We start from the raw sequence: 18,922 nt of genomic DNA, 5'->3' as shown, positions 1-18,922 counted from the left end.
CAGTATGCTAACACATATATACGGAATCTAAGGGAAAAAAAAAAAAAAAAAAGGCCATTAAGAACCTAGTGGCAAGACGGGAATAAAGACACAGACCTACTAGAGAATGGACTTGAGGATATGGGGAGGGGGTGGGGTGAGATGTGACAGGGTAAGAGAGTGTCATGGACATATATACACTACCAAATGTAAAATAGATAACTAGTGGGAAGCAGCCGCATAGCACAGGGAGATCAGCTCGGTGCTTTGTGACCACCTAGAGGGATGGGATGGGGAGGGTGGGAGGGAGGGAGATGCAAGAGGGAAGAGAAATGGGAACATATTGTATATGTATAACTGATTCACTTTGTTATAAAGCAGAAGCTAACACACCATTGTAAGGCAATTATACTTCAATAAAGATGTTAAAAAAAAAAAAAAAAAAGAATGACACCTTTTGATCACAGAAGCATCCGGTTAAAAAAGTACAGAGGATTTTCTCCTCTTGGAGTCATCACAAATTTATTTCTGAATGGGACTATGGGGCATAGAAACAAATGGCTAAAAATTTAGTCCAAAAAGGTATCATACAGAATTTTTAAAACTTGATTAAAAACTAGTTTCATTCAAACTGATTTATATATGTAGACAGAACCAATGTTGTAAGAGATATAGATAGATAAATTATGGATGAATGGATACATAGATAATCCTCAAAATGTCATTGTTTTCACAATATTTTCTTCTTTGCATTTAATAGTATATTGGGATAGTAGGAAACATCAGGGGACAAGCAGAGTCTCAACGACAGCAGCAAGAGACAGGCTAATGTTTGATTTAGAGCGGTGTTTCTCTAAGGATGGTCTGAGGAGCAGCCCCATCATAAGTATACGGAGCACTTGTTAAATATGCAAATACCCAGGCCCCTCCTGGACATATTAAATCAGAATCTCCAAGAGTGCAGCCTGGGATTCCGCATTTTAACACACCTCACATTAAAACTTGGGAACTCCAGGTTTCAAGTACAGACTCTGGAGTCAGACTTTCTGGATTCAAAATTCAGCTCTACTAAATAGTTGTTTTACCACAGGCAAATTATTCTGCATCAGTTTCTTCATCTGCAAATTAGAGGTGATGATAATAATAGTACCTACGTCATAGGATTATAAAAGAACTAAGTGAGTTGACATAGAAAGTCCTCAGAACTGTGTTGGGCACAATATAAGTGCTCCCTATACAAATGCAACAGGCATAACTAAGTTAACCAGGCTCCAAATTACTATCAATATTTTTTTAAAAACACACAATGTATCTCTAAAAATTAAAACTGTTCATCAGTGTACTGGCACATCTCATACTACCATACCAAATATTGGTAGACATTGCCACAAACTGTTTCATCCTTATGTTCATTATCAAGGCATGCACTTTCCCTATCCTGATGTAGCATGATGAGGTATACAGAATATTAGTAAACCTCATTTCAAGTCCACACCTCTCTTGAGAACTAGCTGTGGACCTTTAGACAAACTATTTTATATCTCTGGACCTCAATTTCCTCATAAGTAAGATTATGAAACTAAAATGGCCATTACTAAGACTTCTTGCAACTCTAATATTCTACAATTTAACAGCCAGCAGTTTTACCACTTGTGTAACTACTGCTGACATAATCACTGCAATGTAAAAGAATATAAATTGTAAGGTACCATCTCAACTTTAAGGGCCATACTAGACCTTCCTTCAGAGTAATATATTAAGGGGAAAAAAGAACGTGAGGTAACTTACAATAATTACAACAAATCAATGAAGTACATTACAGTTTTCTAAGTTTTTTCAAATTCACCTGAAATCTTTTACCCTACATGATCAGTACAAATAGCTCCTCAAGAAAAAAAAAAAAATCAGGTCAAGTAGGTAATCAAAGCAATATTTATCTATCTTACATATTTTATTACAACTGAAATATATTCTCTCTTTCTGTCTGTCTCTCTCCAAACCTTTAATGGAAAGGCATCTTCACTGAGTATGGATCTGCAGATTAGAATTGACCATCATCTTCCTTGCATAAACCACAGCTATAATACGTTGTCTGAGATCGCTAGGGTCAGTTCTTTAAAATGAAACAAAACTTAAACGTACTTACAAATTCATCAGTTTAGAGACGCCTCCTAAATGTTTACAATTAGTTTTCCTATGTTTTCCAGTTATCTAGTTATCTAATGCACACCAAATCCCAAGGGAGCAATGTGGATGGGCCCAGATGGATGCCCTCAGAAGTAGTGGGTTACAACACAGAAGAAGAACTCTGAGCTTAGGAAGCCCATATTGCTTATGGGCTGCATAATGGGCAGTTAGCATGTGCGCCCTTTGCTCCAGAGGAAGACACCATCTCTGTGTTTCTAGGCTATTCACTATACAAACATCCTTGAAAAGATAGTCCAGAACAAAAGGCAGTCAGTGCTTTACTTGAAAGATACACAGAACTGCAAGACACCATGAGGGATTGTCTTCCAACAGTTTTTTCATCCCTATCTTATCCAATACAACACCCTGTAACATTTCACCTTGTATTATATGTGTTATTATTGATAGGTCAAATCACTAGTGATTCACAAGCCACTCCTAAGAGCACTTTGGCAAATATCTACTGAGAGGAGTGATTGGCAGAATTTTTTCTGATTTTAAACAATTTGAAGAATCTTTTAATATATAAATCACACCTCATCAAGTCCAGTCTTAATTACTGAAAGAATGCCTCCTGCACTGAAGTCAACTACCACCCAAAAAAGATTCAGGGATCAAAATGGTAACATAGGACCCCCAGCCTCTGTCCTCCCACAAAGATCAACAATTAGACAGCTATTCATGAACAAAAACAGCTCTGGGAAAGATCTGGAGTCCACGTAAGAAACTTCAACAACATAATGGAACAACCACACAAAAAGGGAAAGAAAACAGCTTCATTTTGTTTTTATCATCCATCTCCTAGGCCGGCACTGTTTAGCACCAACGGGAAACTCCCCAGCTAGGAAGAGTTCCCATGCCAGGAAAGGGAGATCAGAGTAAGCAACAAGCTTCCCCAGCCTTTTCGGGCAGTGCACAAAGGACCTGCTTTGATTTCACCCCACCCAAAGACCAGCAAAGCTGAGATATGTAGAGATGGCTAGGAACCAGGAAGTATTAGCAGGGGTTACCAAGATCAGCCACAAAGTGGGTATAACCACAGTCTCACCTGTTCTTCAAAGGACCTGAATTTTGAAGCTTTCTCAACTGAAAAAACAAACGGCCAGCACAGCCGCCACAGATCACCTGCAGATTTCACCAGCTTTTGTCCCATAGTTATTTGTGTTCACCAACACCAGTTGCCTGAGTCCCTCCTCGTTCCCTCCCCTCACCTGCCCCACAGGAGCCCAGGACCCACACCAAATACCACCCCAAGCTTCTGTGGCTGCACGACTGCAAGATGCTGCCTAGACTCCCATGGCTGACCTCCACCGCCACGTGCACGCTCCAGGCTAGCCCACCAGCTGTGCACTTGCATGCCACTGATGCCTGTCATCATCTTCCACTGTCATGAGCATACCTGGGGAAGACCGTGCAGCCACGGAAAGTCACACCAACAGCCAGGGCCACCGCAGCTGCTTATGGGTCTAGATCACACTTTATTTTCTGTCACTGACCTGCATGCATCACTGTGCTCACCTGCAGCTAGCCCCTCCAGCTGTGCACCTGCACTTCCTAGCCCAACCCCCATCACTGGTCTCCACTGTCATGCACCTGTGGCAAGACCCTGCAGCCATGGTAGTGTCTACTGACAGCCGAGGTCTCCCCAGGTGTTGGTGTACCCACAGATGATCCCAACCCTTACTGCCTACCCTGGCCCCCACCTACATATGTGTCAGCAACCTCACCTGCCATGACACAGGTACTTGCAGTTAGGTGATCCCTGCAACTGAGCATGTGCATACCATCAATTATAGCCACTGCCACTACTTGCCCTAGATCCTAGACACTGGGCCTGAAGGCACTGCTGAGGACCCCAAAAAGCCCTTGAAGCCTCAGCAGATCCTTGCAGTGCTAACCAAGGACCACACAGTTCTTGAGGCTGTGGATCCCAAGAGCCTGAGCCAATCAGCCACCATGTCCCCTCAGGCCCCAGTGCTTCCACATGACCCCACCCTTGGTGCCATAGACCACTAGACTTGGGGTTCACAGCATGCTCCAGCATACCCCCAACTGCAGGTGAAAATCTTCCCTTACTGAAGTCAGTCCATGAAGTCATGAAGGGTATGAAGGGTAACTGCTTCTTCAAATGCACAGATACCTACACAAGGCAAATGGCAGGATATAGTAACATGAAATTAACACACTGGTAAAGGCAAGTATACAGTTAGATTCAGAATATTCTAATACTGTAATATGGTGCTGTGTTAACCACTTAACGTTAGTATAAAGGTTAAAGGACAAAAGTGTTGAAAATAGATACAGCTACAACAATTTTAAATGAATACACAATATTAAAAGATATAAAGTATGACATCAAAAACATAACACGTGGCAGAGGGGAATAAAAAAGCAGTTTTTGTATGAAATCAAAGTTAAGTTGTTATCAGCTTAAAATTGACTGTTATATCTATACAATGTTTCAAGCAAGCCTCAAAGTAACCACAACACAAAAACCTATAGAAGATACACACAAAATAAAGAGAAGGGACTCAAAGTATACCACTATGGAAAAGGATCAATTCACAAAGGAAGACAACAAGAGAGAAACAAAGGAACAAAGCAACTACATAACAGCCTAAAAACAATTAATAAGATGGCAAGAGTAAGTCCTTACCTATCAATAATTACTGTAAATGTAAATGGATTAAATGCTCCAATCAAAAGGCATAGAGTGGTTGAATGGATTTTAAAAAAAGACCCAACTACATATTGTCTACAAGAGACTCACTTTAGCTTTAGAGACACAGACTATGATAGTGAAGGGATGGAAAAAGATATTCCACACAAATAAAAACCAAGAGATCAGGGGTAACTATACTTACATCAGACAAAACAGACTTTAAGTTAAAAACTGTAACAAGAGACAAAGAAGGTCATTATGTAATGATAAAGGGGTCAATTCATCAAGAGAATATAACATCTGTAAGTATATATGCCCCCAACATTAGAGCAACTAAATACATTAAGCAAAAACAAATGATCCTGAAGCAAGAAATAGACAGCAGTACAACAATATTAGAGGACTTCAATCCCCCAACAATGGATAAATCATCCAGACAGAAAATCAATAAGGAAATATTGGATTTGAACTAAACTTTAGACTAAATGAACCTAACAGACAAATATAGAACACTCCATCCAACAGCAACAGAATACACATTTTTCTCAAGCACTTATGGAACATTCTACAGAATCAATCTTATATTAGGTCATCTTAGCAAATTTTAAAAGACTGAAATCATACCAAGTATATTTTCCAACCACAATGGATGAAACTAGAAATCAATAACAGGAGGAAAACTGGAAAAATCACAAATATGTGGAAATTAAACAACAGACTCCTGAAGAATCAATGGGTTAAAGAAGAAATCAAAAGGGAAATTTAAAAAGTATCTTGAAATAAATGAAAATGGAAATACAACATACCAAACTATAGGATGCAGCAAAAGCAGTGCTAAGAGAAAAGTTTATACGGATAAGAAACAAGAAAGATCTCAAACAACCTAGCTTTACACATCAAGGAAACTAGAAAAAACAAAAACTAAGCCCAAAGTTGGCAGAAAGAAGATACTAAAGATCAGAGAAAAAAGAGATCAAATAGAGAATAAAAAAACAGTACAAAAGAAACAGTGAAACTAAGAGTTGGTTTTTTGAAAAAAATAAACAAAATTGACAAACCTTTAGCTGGACTTACCAAGAAAAAAGAAGACAAATAAAATTATAAATAAAAAAGGAGACAATACAACTGATACCACAGAAATACAAAGGCTCAATAAGGGACTACAATGAACAATTAGATGACAACATATTGAACAATCCAGAAGAAATTAATAAATTCTTAGAAACATACAACCTACCAAGTCTGTATCATGAAGAAACAGAAAACCTGAACAGAACAATAACAAGAAAGGAGAGTGAATCAAAAACCTCCCAACAAAGAAAAGCCTAACCCCAGATGCCTTCACAGGTTAATTCTACAAAACATTTAAAGAATTAACACTGGGACTTCCCTGGTGGTCCAGTGGTAAATACTCCACCTTAAAATGCAGGGGAAGCAGATTCGATCACTGGTCGGGGAACTAAGATCCCACATGCCGCAGGGCAACTAAGCCCATATGCCGCAACTACTGAGCTCGAGTGCCTCAACTAAAGCCCGTGCACCACAACTACAGAGCCCACACATTCTGGAGCCTGCGCACCACAACTAGAGAAGAGAAAACCCGCATGCCACAACTAGAGAGAAGCCAGCGCACCACAACGAAGAGCCCACATGCCACAACAAAAGATAACGCATGCCTCAACCAAGATCCCGCATGCTGCAACTAAGACCTGATGCAGCCAAAAATTAATAGAATAAATAACAAATCTTTTTTTTTAAAGAATTAATACCAATTCTTCTCAAACTCTTATCAAAAATTAGAAAGGAGGGAACACAATTTAAGAGGTTAGCACTACCCTGATACCAAAGGCAGATAAGGAGTCTACAAAAAAAAGAAAACTATAAGCCAATATCATTGATGATTAAAGATGCAAAACTTTTTAGCAAAATAGTAGCAAACAGAATTTAAAAGCACATTAAAAGATCACATACCATGATCAAGTGGGATTTATCCCTGGGATGCAAGGATAGTTCAACATATGCAAATCAATAAATGTCACACACCCCATTAAAAGAATGAGACTTAAAAATCATATGATCATCTCAAAAGATGCAGAAAAAGCATTTAACAAAATTCAACATCTTCTCATCATTAAAAAAAAAAACCCTCAACAAATTGGGTATGGAAGGAACATATCTCAACATAAAGGTCATATATGACAAACCCACAGCTAACATCATACTCAACAATGAAAGATTGATAACTTTCCCTCTAAGATCAGTAAAAGACAAGGGTGCCCACTCCCACCACTCCTATTCAACATAGTACTAGAAGTCATAGAGCAATCAGGTAAGAAATAAAAGGCATCCAAATTGGAAAATAAAAAGCAGAAGTGTCTGTTTGCTGATGACATGATTTTGTATATGGAAAATCCAAAAGACCACCAAAAAAACCATTAGACATAATAAATTAATTCAGTAAAGTTGTAGGATACAAAATTGCTATACAAAAATCAGCTGCATTTCTATATGCTAACAATGAATGATCTAAAAAAGAAATAAAGAAAATCTTATTTACAACAGCATCAAAAAGAATAAAAACACTTAGGAATAAATTTAACCAAGGAGATGAAAGATCTATAAACAAAACCATAAGACACTGAGGAAAGAAACTGAAGACACAAATAAATGGAAAGATATCCCCTGTTCATGAAGAGTTAATATTGTTAAAATGTCCCTAGTGTACAACGCCATCCATAGATTCAATGCAATCCTAATCAAAATTCCAATGGCATTTTTCACAGAAATAGAAAAAGCAATACTAAAATTCACATGGAACCACTAAAGAGCCCAAATAGCCAGAGCAATCTTCAGAAAGAAGAACAAAGCTAGAGGCATCACACTTCATTCCAAACTATACTACAAAGCTATAGTAATCAAAACAATATGGTACTGGCATAAAAAAAACAGGCATAGATCTATGGAACAGAATCAAGAGCCCAGAAATAAAACCTACACATGTATGGTCAACTAATAATATTTGACAAGGGACCCAAAAATGCAAAAGAGTGAAACTGGACCCCTATCTTACACCATACACAAAAAACAACTCAAAATGGATTAAACTTAACATAAGATCTGAAACTGTAAAACTCCTAGAAGAAAACAAAAGGAAAAAGCTCCTTGACATCAGTTTTGCCAATGATATTTTTGATATGGCACCAAAAGAACAAGCAACAAAAGCAAAAATAAACAAGTTGAACTACATAAAACTAAAAAGCTTCTGCACTGCAAAAGAAACAACAATGTGAAAAGGCAACCTACGGAATGGGGAAAAATACTAGCAAACCATATGTCTGATCAGGGGTTAATATCCAAAATACATAAGATACTCAAACAACTCAACAGCAGAAAAACAATCTGATTTTAAAATAGGCAGAGGACTTGCATAACAATTTTTCTAAATAAGACATACAGATGGCCAACAGGTACATGAAAAGGTGCTCAACATCACTAATCGTCAGGGAAATGCAAATCAAAACCACAATGAGATATTGTCTCACACCAGTTAAAATGGCTATTATCAAAAAGACAAGAGATAACAAATGCTGGCGAGGATATGGAGAAAAGGGAACTCTGGTGTAGTTTCCCCCAAAATTAAAACAGAGAGACCATATTATCCAGCAATTCCACTTCTGGATATATATCTGAAAAAGATGAAATCATTATCTTGAAGAGATATCTGCTCTCCCATGTTCATCTGTGGCATTATTCATAATAGGTAAGACATGGAAACAATCTAAAAGTCCATCAACAGATGAATGGTTAAAGAAAATGTGGTATATATGTACAATGGAGTATTATTCTGCCCATAAAAAAAAAGAAGGAAATCCTGCCATTTGCAACAATATGGATGGACCTTGAGGGCTAAGTAAAATAAGTCAGACAAGAAAAGACAAATCCTGTGTGATCTCACTTATATGTGGAACCTAAAAACAATGAACTCATAGAAACAGAGAGTAGAATGGTGGTAGCCAGGGGCTGAAGGAAGGGAGAAGTGGGAAGATGTTGATAAGAATGTACAAACTTCAGATATAAGACAAGTAAGTTCTGAGGATGTAATGTACAGCATGGTGACTATAGTTAATGACACTTTATTGTATACTTGAAAGTTGCTATGATAGTAGAGCTTTAACGTTCTTACCATAACAATAATGAAAAAATGGTAATTATGTGAGGTAAGGGATGTTTATTAACTAACCTTTCTGTGGTAAATATTTCATAATATATACATGTATCAAATCATCACATTGTACACCTTAAACTTATACAATATATGTCAATTATATCTCGATAAAGCTTGGGGGTGGAGGAGAGCACGTTAGCTCTTATTTATTTTTGAAACCTTGGCATCATGATAGTACCTGTACATAGCGAACACTGAAAAAAAAAGAATCCATTAAATGAATAAAGGAAAAAAATATTTTTTAAGTAACTGACTCGATAATTTAAATCACTTATACAAATAAGGGTATGAACTAAAGACAGAGGAAAAGCAACTGAAGTACAAAGCAGACCAGTCTTAATAAGTGCTGTTTTATGATCATAGCAAACCTATAAACAATGAAAGGTCCCAAACCCAAGTTCAGCCAAGAAACAGTTAATACTGTATGATAAGATTAAAGAAATATTATATCAACCTAGAAACTGTAATAATATTGTTTTGGTTTTTTTTAACCTTTCCATATCTACTTCCCCTTCCTGTGATAATGCACCTTGATCTTCCTTTGAGGAAAACATCCCTCATGGAAAAGCAAAGAAGAACTATCTTAATGGAAGCTCCATAAAGGTTATCCATTGCTTCCTGCTCTCTAGATCTCTGGAGCTGCTCAAGTGTCTGTGCTTTCTAAAACTCAGTTTTTCAGCTTTTACTTCAAGAGTACAAGCTTATCATTCTAGTGATTTATTTGTTAGCCAAAGAACCCTAAATGGACATAGATACTACTTCAGCCACTTGTAACCAAAATAAGCGACCTTTGAATAATAAAACAAAATGAAAGTTAACTTCAAAGTATTTTAAAATGTATTTATAGAAGTGAAATCAATGTCAGACCTAGAACATAAAACACCATATATGCAATACAATAGCGTAATATTCACCTATCTGTTTCTGGCTAGGTGCTTTAACTTCATTAAATAAGATCTATCATAAAAACATCATGCAAGATCAGGCTTTTACCAGAATCATAAGGAGAAAAGATTGTGTTTAATCAGAAATGTGATCTCTACCTCAATTTTAGTTTGCATCTTACTACCCAAGGTGCTTCCTCTGGAGCTCCCGCTTCAAATTTTCTCACCCACTATCAAATGAAAGATTTGTGGTCAACTGCATGATTAGTACTAAGAGGAGAAACATATCTAAAAATATCTATTCAAGCAGCTGACTGACATTTCCATTTGTCTGACTGATCGTGTAATCTACTGCAGTCTTTATGAAACAAACAAACAAAGTGATGACAAACCCTTCTAAGGCCCTGGACTGCAATCAACCTATAACAACAACTTAAAAAGGGAAAGCTATTAACATACCTCTACCTCATCACCTACCTGGTTTCTAAAATTCTAATTTGTGTCAAGTGCAAAGCTAAGAAACATCTTTCAGAGGAGAAATGTGATTTCAGTAGGAAGAAAAAATACACACATACTTCTACTGTAGCCTAGGACTTATTATTCACTAGAAGTTAATTAAAATGCATAATCCAAGGAATTCCCTGGTGGTCCAGTGGTTAGGATTCGGCGCTTTCACTGCAGAGGGCCGGGTTCTATCACTGGTCGGGGAACTAAGATTCCACAAATCGTGTGGCATGGCCAAATAAAATAAAATAAAATAAAATAATCATAAATGAGATCCATCAACATTTCCACTATGTGAGAATGGAAGAAAATGGATACAAAATAAACAGAAGACAAAATCTCTGTCTGGTGAAGTACACAATATAATTGGAAGAACCAAATATACTCATGTAACATGTATTATTGATTTGACAAATAAAAATCAGTACATAATTGAATATGTGTTACATTTACCTTTTCTCCTATTATTTTTACTCAAGTGAGGCAAGGTGGTTTAAGAAAAGAAAAATGAAAGCATCTGCGCACCGTTCTGAAACCAAGAACAATGTTCACTAACCCAGCATTTTTTACATGTAGTCAGAAACTAAATTAAATGCAATCTGTATCTAACAATTTTCTTCAATTCAACATGTTTCCATTAAGCACACGCTATAGTTCTGGCAACTGTCATCAGAGTTCTTCAAATATTCATGCAAAAGACTGCTTTAGGCAAGGCTGGGACGTTTCTGTTAAAAAGAGACAGGAGAAGAAGGAAAAGAAATATATGATCTTAAAGTAATTAAAAAGTGTTACAATTTCATTCCCTGTCAAGTGTCAGATTTGCTATTTAAACACTTGGCTTCTGATACACACTTCTGCTACTGCAGCCCCAATTTGCTGACCTTCTCAAAAATCATACAGATGTACATATGGAATGTAGAATTGCTTGCTGTCAATGATAGTGAGACAAAGGAAGAACCCCAACTGCTCATTACTTCCAGCCGGCTGAAAGTAGTTAACATCTTCCGTAATACAAACAGTATCTGCCCTGGAAAATACCAAGCACATAGCCCCTGCTGATGGCAATATCTTTGAAAGCAGAAACTAACAAAAACAAATGAAAAACAAAAATCAACAACACATACACAAACACAAGCAGTGAGGGAAAGGGAGTAAATTATGCAAGGATGGACTTCCCTGGTGGCACAGTGGTTAAGAATCCGCCTGCCGCTCTACTTACAATAGCCAGGACATGGAAGTGACCTAAGTGTCCATCGACAGATGAGTGGATAAAGAAGATGTGGCACATAATATACAATGGAATATTACTCAGCCATAAAAAGAAACGAAATTGAGTTATTTGTAGTGAGGTGGATGGACCTAGTCTGTCATACAGAGTGAAGTAAGTCAGAAAGAGAAAAACAAATACAGTATGCTAACACATATATATGGAATCTAAAAAAAAAAAAAGGTTCTTTAGAACCTAGGGGCAGGACAGGAATAAAGACAGAGACATAGAGAATGGACTTGAGGACACGGGGAGGGGGAAGGGTAAGCTGGGATGAAGTGAGAAAGTGGCATGGACATATATACACTACGAAATGTAAAATAGATACCTAGTGGGAAGCAGCAGCATAGCACAGGGAGATCAGCTCGGTGCTTTGTGATCACCTAGAGGGGTGGGATAGGGAGGATGGGAGGGAGACGCAAGAGGGAGGAGATATGGGGATATATGTATATGTATAGCTGATTCACTTTGTTATAAAGCAGAAACTAACACACCATTGTAGAGCAATTATACTCCAATAAAGATGTTAAAAATAAATAAATAATAAAAGTGAAGATAAAAAAGAATCCGCCTGCCAGTGCGGGGGACATGGGTTTGAGCCCTGGTCCGGGAAAATCCCACATGCCGAGGAGCAACTAAGCCCACGCGCCACAACTACTGAGCCTACGCTCTAGAGCCTGTGAACCACAACTACTGAAGCCCGTGCACCTGGAGCCCATGCTCCGCAACAAGAGAAGCCACCGCAATAAGAAGCCTGCGCCCCCCAACGAAGAGTAGCCCTGGCTCGCCACAACTAGAGAAAGACCACGCGCAGCAACAAAGACTCAATGCAGCCAAAAAAAAAAAAAAAAAAATTAGGCAAAGATTTTTTTTTATTTTCAAAATGATGTTGGGTTGGGGGATTTATATTACCTCTAAAAATTATAAAAATAAAGTAAAAGAGTATGATATTGGAATACCACATATATATCAATGGAACAGAATAAGAAGTCCCGAAATGGATCACATGTACATGTTCAATTACTTTTCAACAAAGGTGCTGAGAAAATCCAATGGAAAAATAAAAAATATTTTCAATAAAAACTAGATATTAAGTAAAAGGGAAAAACCTTGGCTCTTACATTAAACACAAAAATTAACTCAAAATGAAACACAGACTTAAATATAGAAACCAACACTATAAAACTTCTAGAATAAAACACAAGAGAAAATCTTCACAACTTTGGGGTAGGCAAAAATTTCTTAGGAGACCTAAAGCACAAACCATGAAAGAAAAAATTGATATGCTGATCTTCATAAAAATTAAAAGCTTCCCCTCTCCAAAAACAGTTAAGAAAATGAAAAGGCAAGGCACAGACTGGGAAAAAATATGCACAATACATATAACTGACAAAGAACTAAGATCCTGACTATATAAAAAAGTCTTAAAAGTCAGTAAGAAGAAGAAAACACCAATATTTAAATACACAAAAAATTTTAATTTACCAAAAAAAGATAAAATGACCAATAAACCTATGAAAAGGTGTTCAATACCACTAGTCACCAGTGAAATACAAATGAAATACTATGAGACACTACGACACAATAACTAGAATGGCTAAAAAATTTTAAACTGACAATATAAGTGTTGATGAGGATGGAGGGCAACTGGAACGCTCATATATTGTTGGTGGGAATGCAAAATGGTACAGCCACTCCTAGACATTTACAGAGGAAAAATGGAAATATGTCCACTCAAAGACCTATACATGGATTTTTCATAGCAGCCTTATTTTTAATAGCCAAAATCTAGAAACAGGTCAAATTGTCTATCAACAGGTGAATGGTTAAACAAAATTGTGGTATATTCCATTCTATACAACTGAACACTATCTAGCAATAAAAAGAAACAATTTTAAAGACATGCTGAGCAAAAGAAGTCAGACAAGAGTATATATTCTATGATTCCATTTATGTGAAATTCTAGAACTAACAAAAAATCTATAGTGGACAGAACCCAGATCAGTTATTGCCTGGGGGAGAGTGGGGAATAAGAGACATCAGTGGGATAGGGCAGAAGGAATTTGGGGGACTGATGAAAATGTGGATGTTACATGGGTGTATACATTTGTCAAAATGCAGACTATATTCTTTAAATGGGTGTATTTTATTCTATGTAAATTATACCTGAATTTAAAAAAAATTTAAGTGCTATTGGTGAGTTAAATTGTAGAGAGCAGGAAAGGAAAGACTACAGGAAGAAAGAAAGGCAGAATGACATTGTAAAACGCTATATTTTTAAAAATCACAAAAACAGTTCAAATTATGGCATAGCTAAAACTAGGAATATAACAGGGAAATATTTAATTTTACCTGTAAAATGGGAATAACTCACAGGATAGCTATGAAAATTAAATGAGATAGATAACACTATATACCTGGTACATCACAGAAACACAGCTCAGAATAGTTGAATCTATATCTACCCATGTTAAGTGTTAAGGTGAAACCAAGAAAATAAGTGATAGTTACATGGAGTAAAGAGTCTCTAGACGAAATAATTTTAGATGCCAGTTTTCAAAGCAGAAAAGGAAGTGGATGAAAGGATGCAGGTGGAGGGAATGGTAATGTGCAAAAGAATGGAGGCGGAAAGGAGAAGTCGCGTGTAGGAGATGGCAAAATTAGCATGCCTGTGGCAGCAAGTCCATATACGGGAGTAACAAAAAAACCAGGATGATCTTCCCATCTGATGCAAATATTCATTTAAATTTTACAGTAGGACCCAGAATAGAAACTTCATCCACTTGATGCTATGATACAAAATAAATATATTCAACTATTTAAAATAGGATAAAACAGACAAAGTTCTTTCAGTTGAGAAAATATGAATACTTACAATCATCAGCTTCATTCTCTTGGAGGTTAGCCATAGTTCTTCCTCCAAAGAAAAAGTAATTATTAAAATGTAATTATAGCTAAGCAACATATGGACTTGCTGTGTCGCTGTCATTGTGCTCCTGAAATAATGAAAGCCTTCACATTTTCCAGACTCTGAATTCTGTAAGTGACTGTTATTTTGGAAAACAATACAAAAAAATCTCCCCAAAGAACTATCAACTACAAGAATTATTTCACGGCATACTACTTAAAAGGTATCAGAATGCTACAATTATATTTTAAGAGGCCTAAGGTGACCAAGATTAAGATTCTTGGGTATTTATAATTTTGAAGTATTTTTACATGTATACATTTTAAAGTGTTTAACAGAAGAATGCAGGGTTTGCATTCTTATGGCATTTAAACTAAAATATTTATTAAGATTTTACATATGTGACAGAATAATTCCTTTCTATATTTTATATACATTAAAGTGTTTTTTTCAGTGCCTTGTATCTGGAAAGACACAGCCAAAATAGTAATAATTTGAGCTAATTTAGTTGCCAGAATGAGAGAAACGTTCAGAAATGCTGAACGAGAATGAGGTGCACAATGAGAAATGTAATATTAAAGGGCAACAGTGCTGACCTTTAAACAAAGTAGCAGCAATGTAGCTATGGTGAGGACAACAAAGCTACAGGATTGAATCAACCGAAGTCTCCTACTGAGAAAGGATGGTATATAGTGACAGTCAGCTAGCAAACAAGGTTTTATCTGCTCCACTTACAACAGAGCAATATCCAGTTAGAGGCCTTGGCCCAGAGTAGAACATATAGAGAATAAAGAATGACCTTATCTACCTTTGCTTTCTTGAGCCCATATGTTATACATCAAAGTAATAGCTGAAGTATCTATGAAGACACAAAAAAATTATTGGTATGTTATATCATTCAGAATCACAAATGCTTTTTTCTTTAAAAGTTACTTTTCATGATAATAGTATTTTATACTATAAAATACGTTTCAAAGCATTTCCTATATGTACACTAAAAAAGAAAGTTCCTCTTTTAAGAAATATAAATTAGAAAACAAAGTTTTTAATAATAAAATTAGCAATAAAATATTAGTTAAAATCCACCACTGCTTTTTGTTTGTTTGTGTTTATTTATTTATTTTTTGGGTATATGCCCAGTAGTGGGATTGCTGGGCCATATGGTTGTTCTATTTTTATTTTTTTTTTGTTTGTGTTTATTATTGAAAAGCAGATTCTGGGAGGCTGACACTGTTAAAGATTGTTTATTGTTTTTAAAATGAGGATTGTGAAACTTTATTTTTCTTTTTTTTTAACATCTTTATTAGAGTATAATCGCTTTACAGTGTTGTGTTAGTTTCTGCTCTATAACAAAGTGAATCAGCTATACGTATACATATATCCCCATATCCCCTCCCTCTTGCATCTCCCTCCCATCCTCCCTATCCCACCCCTCTAGGTGATCACAAAGCACCTAGCTGATCTCCCTGTGCTATGTGGCTGCTTCCCACTAGCTATCTATTTTACATTTGGTAGTGTATATATGTCAATGCTACTCTCTCACTTCGTCCCAGCTTACCCTTCCCCTCCCCGTGTCCTCAAGTCCATTCTCTACATCTGCATCTTTATTCCTGTCCTGCCCCTAGGTTCTTCAGAACCATCTCTTTTTTAGATTCCATATATATGTGTAAGCATACAGTATTTGTTTTTCTCTTTCTGACTTACTTCACTTTGTTTGACAGACTCTAGGTCCATCCACCTCACTACAAATAGTTCAATTTCATGTGAAACTTTTAAAATCAAACACCTTCAACATAATTAAAGGGATGACAGGAAACATGAGAGCAGTCCTTTTAAGTATAGTTCAAAGGCTTTATCACTGTAAATAAACTTATTTTATTTAGAGGTGGGAAATTTGCTCATGGTGCATCTGCATTACTCAGATTAAAGCTACGAGGAAGTGGTTCAAAATTTAAAGGAATAAGAAAGTCTCTTATGAGAAGCCCTAAGAGCTACTATTGGATAAGTAGAGGGGAAAAAAGTTATCCTGAATCTCTTGCTTAGAGTGTGAAGTATATTTGGGGCTATCCACATTAGAACCATACCACCCAGCAGCCAGGTATATAGAAAAAAGAACACATGTATCAATAAAAATAAACTAAAGCTCTCCCTGGGCAAGCCACTGTTGGAGTCATTAGTTTTCTCAATTATTCTCCTTTATACTTATTTGTGTCTCTACCTTAATAAAATCCTATTTGGAAAAATATAGCTAAATTTTTAAAAAGAGTTTAAGCACAAAAATCAAATGAAAAGAGCAGAGAAATTCAAAATCTATAAAGGTGACAAGAAAATATTAGAAAAATACAAGCTAAAGATTAGGAATAAGAAAAGAGGCCCTAAAAGTTTAATGGACAAAGAACACTATGGATAAAAAAAGATGAAAACAATTAAAAAAAGATAACGAAAAGGAAATAAAATCAGCAACCTGAGACACTGAAAGCAGGAAAATAAAAACCATCTTTTAATAAACATAATATTAATAATAAGAACAGAGCAATGCTAATTCAAAAGCCAAACACCTTCACTCAGAGATTCTTCAAACTAAGACTGCTTTGCCTTCTCAAGTTTTTTGTGAAAATTTTACTTAGCAAATAATTGCAAAGTGGAAAGCTAAAGAACAGAAAGCACAGCTCCTGGCCTCATACCAATGGCTCCTATCCCTAGTGCCCTGGCTTTTCTAAGCCACTTATGTGAGAAGATGACACAATTCCTTAAAGAATGCTGAGCAGTCCCAGTTGTCTTATCTCCCATGAACAATCGATGGGTAAAACCAAACACAGACCCAACAGACCCACCCATATCCCACACCCCGCAAAAAAAGTGGTGTGAATTTGCAGTCAAAAATTTAATCAGCTCTCTAAGAAAGCTCTTTTTTTTTTAGGGGTCAGTGCTTATCCTAAAAGCAGCAGGTATGCCTACTAAGGACAGGAGTAAATGACAGGAAATCATCTTTTTGAATCTTGTTTCTAACATGCTTCTTCCCCCCACTATTGTGTTTTTAATTTGGCAAGAACTTAACCCTTTAAGTATTCACAGGTGGGTTAAGATAATCACTTTCTATATAAAATTCCAGGAAATGTCTGCCCTTTGAAATCCTAGCATTCCTAAATAAACTTTAGAGCTATTAGAAATCTTCAAATCAATAACTCACTATCTCTAAATTTTACAGATGAAGAAACTAAACACAGAGGGATTAAGTGACTTGCCCAAGATCATAGAGCAAAAAGAGACCAGAACCCAAGTCTCTTTAAGTCTCAGTTCAATGTTCAAAAAACAAAATATAAATTCAATGGGAGGAATTACTAGGATTCAGCCTTTTAGATGTAATATGTATTGACTGGCGAAAAAACTGCAAAACAGCATTACATTATAATCCCAGTTCTATTTTTCAAAAAATTATACATACACGTACATATATATATATATATATACAGAGAGAGAGAGAAAGGGAGAGAGGGTGGGCGGAGGGAGGGAGAAAGGGAAGAACGTCTGGAAGAATAATACCAAATTGGTAACATGTGGACTCTCTGGGACATTAAGCAGGGTCTAGTGGCAACAGAAACTAACTTTATGAGTTTCTGTACTGTTGAATTTTACAGACAGCATATGTTGATGGAATAATCATGTTTTTGCATTTAAAAAAATTTAAACAAAAATTTTTCACTGAGAAAATGCATCTCAAAATGGCTTGTCTCCCCCTCCCCCTCCCCTCCCTTGTGTGTATGCACACCGTGTGTGCGCGCGCGCACGCACGCGCGCACACACACAACTTGAAAGACATTACTTTGTAATGGGGGTTGACCTTGAAATTATCTTAATTTGGCTTCACATTAAATGTGGTCTTCCTTAAGAACAGCATAACATTAACACGTTAAAATAATTCTAACAAGTTGAGGTAATTAAAGAAATTAAAAGTTGGAATTTGAATTATAAAATGCATTTAAAGAATTTTCCTTTATACACCTGAAACTAACACAACATTGTAAATCAACTATACTTCAATTAAAAAAATTTTTTTAATTAAGAAGTTTTCCTTTAGATACATAATAGTAATAGAAAATGAATTAATACTTTTGTAATGAATAAGAGTATGTATAATTTAAAAATTACTTTCATATAAATGCATACTGCTAAAGTGGTTTCAATCATGTTAAAAAAAGACCCAGCATTCTTGGTAGGCTAAACATCCCTCCCATAAGTTTATTATTATACTACAGCATTCCTTGCAAAATGGTAAAGACAATGATAAACTTGAGCTCAGTCCTCT

The 18,922-nt window shown here is 36.2% G+C and overlaps 2 protein-coding genes across 15 annotated transcripts in view; both read right to left on the bottom strand.

Moving 5' to 3' along the window:
- BBS10 (Bardet-Biedl syndrome 10) overlaps window positions 1–8,013 on the bottom strand; it is a 178,724-nt gene extending 170,711 nt beyond the window's left edge. Inside the window, exon 1 of the mRNA XM_082418943.1 lies at window positions 434–8,013. The gene's annotated coding sequence lies outside the window, so the exon portion shown is untranslated. The remainder of the gene's footprint in view (window positions 1–433) is intronic.
- The window catches only part of OSBPL8 (oxysterol binding protein like 8), a 196,692-nt gene that overhangs the window by 162,253 nt on the left and 15,517 nt on the right, over window positions 1–18,922 (bottom strand). For 7 of the 14 annotated variants that reach the window (XM_082418916.1, XM_082418927.1, XM_082418920.1 and 4 more), the window contains exons 2-3: window positions 15,425–15,475; window positions 14,584–14,625 (exon numbers count right to left, since the gene is read on the bottom strand). The exons of 1 other annotated variant lie outside the window; for it this stretch is intronic. The gene's annotated coding sequence lies outside the window, so the exon portion shown is untranslated. The remainder of the gene's footprint in view (window positions 1–14,583; window positions 14,626–15,424; window positions 15,476–18,922) is intronic. 6 more of the 14 variants (XM_082418929.1, XM_082418924.1, XM_082418921.1 and 3 more) reach the window with 2 other exon arrangements.

This window comes from Balaenoptera physalus, assembly GCF_965194825.1.
Source record: "Balaenoptera physalus genome assembly, chromosome: 13".
Taxonomy (NCBI): Eukaryota; Metazoa; Chordata; class Mammalia; order Artiodactyla; family Balaenopteridae; genus Balaenoptera; species Balaenoptera physalus.
This window is presented reverse-complemented; position numbering and strand designations above follow the sequence as displayed.